Source organism: Kogia breviceps, chromosome 10 (assembly GCF_026419965.1).
Source record: "Kogia breviceps isolate mKogBre1 chromosome 10, mKogBre1 haplotype 1, whole genome shotgun sequence".
Taxonomy (NCBI): domain Eukaryota; kingdom Metazoa; phylum Chordata; class Mammalia; order Artiodactyla; family Physeteridae; genus Kogia; species Kogia breviceps.
In genome coordinates, this window is record NC_081319.1 from 7,324,409 (window position 1) to 7,326,257 (window position 1,849).

The window sequence follows — 1,849 nt, forward strand, 5'->3', positions numbered from 1 at the left end:
TATACTTTAAAGAGGACATCGTTGACCTGGTAAAAACGAAACAGAGGAGAGATGCCACAATGGAGAAATCCCAGAACCCTGTCCTTCGAGGAAAGACTAAAAGAACTGGGAGCGTTTGGCCTGGAAGGAGAACATTCTAGAGAAATGAGAGATGACTTTACAATCCGGAAGGGGTTCCCACAAGAAAAACAGTAAAGCTGGTCAGGTGATACGGTGACACGGGAAAAGCCTGAACCCTCTCCCAGAGTCAGAAAAGCTGGATTCAGGCTCCTGTATATCAGCTACCAGGGACTGAACACCCTTCAAACTGCAACATGTCAGACACAACTAATGGCTGAGTATTGCTCTTCCGTGAGAGACATAGGTAGGAAAACACTGGGAGAGAGATTTCAGCTCAAACCTAGGAAGGATCTTCTTTCTTTCTTTTTAAAATGATATTTATCATTCTTATCTCTGATCACAAAAGAAATACATGATTGTATTAAACATTGGTAAACAGAAAAGCAAAATTAGATAAAAATCGCATCACCCACTATTTACCTTCTAATATTTAGGGATAGGATAGATGATTGACTGATTGATTGACTGACAGATATTAACAAAAATGGGACCATACCAATACTTATCTGAGAAAATTTAGAGTAGCAGCATTAATGATGTATATATTAGCATGTAAGGATGCTTACTGCAGTATTGTTTCTAGGAGAAAAAAAAAGCTGTCAACCACCTGCTTACTTATCAGTAGGGGAATACTGGGAACGTTTGCGAAACTAACGGTACACCCACATCATACAATACTGTGCAGCTAATTGAAAGAAAGGGGAGAGCTAGTATGTATTGCCTTCGAAATGTTTCCAACATATATCTGCTTAAGGCAAAACAAAGTTATAGAATAATAGGCATAGTATGATCCCATTTTTGTAGAAATGCACGCACATATATATTTTATATGATGCAAAAAAACCAGAATGGTGTTAACAATGGGTATATCTGGGGGGCAGAGCTGGAGAGACCAAGGATAAGAGAGTTCATGTGTTCTCTGAACATTTCTATGTTGCTTGAATTGGGACAATCAGCACATATGACTTTTATAATTCAAATGACTGAAATTTAAATAAATATCAATCCACTCTGGACATGTCTCCATGACATTAAAGATTCTACATCATATTTAATGACCACATGTATTCCTGTGTGGATTGCTCTTAATGTGTTGAACCTAATGGTGGAGATGTAGTACATCAGGAGCTGGCCAAAGAGGGACCTGGAGCATTTTGACAGACAGAGCTGAACATGTGCAGACCCACTGACCTAACCATGCCTCAGGGAGGAAATTATCTGATAGGTACACTAGTGCATGTGCACAAAGACGTCTATGCAAGAATGTGCCTGCCTCATCAGTCCTGCTAGCAAAAGGCTAGAAACAATCTACATGTCCAACCTCATGAACCAGATCAATAAAAATGACAGGCTGATCATATGCTGCAGTTCTCAACACTGAATACGAGAAATGAGATGGATCTGTAGAAATGTACATGGAAAATGTGCCAGGATATATTGCAAAGTGAAGGGGGAAAAGGCAAGTTACAGAACGACATGTACAGTATGATCTCTTTTCTATTTAAAAAGTATATATGGCTGTGCCTTGAAAAAGCTGAAGGATACACATCAAACTGTAGGTAGGATTTACCTGTAGGTCCATATGTAGTACGTATGTAGCCCTATAAGGATATAGGTCTAGAGACATTAAGGAAGTGAGCTCCCCGTCCCAGGAGGTATGCAAACAGAGGTTGGCTGCCCCGTTTTCAGGGATGCTGCGGAAGTGATTTCTATATCCGTCGGAGGTGAC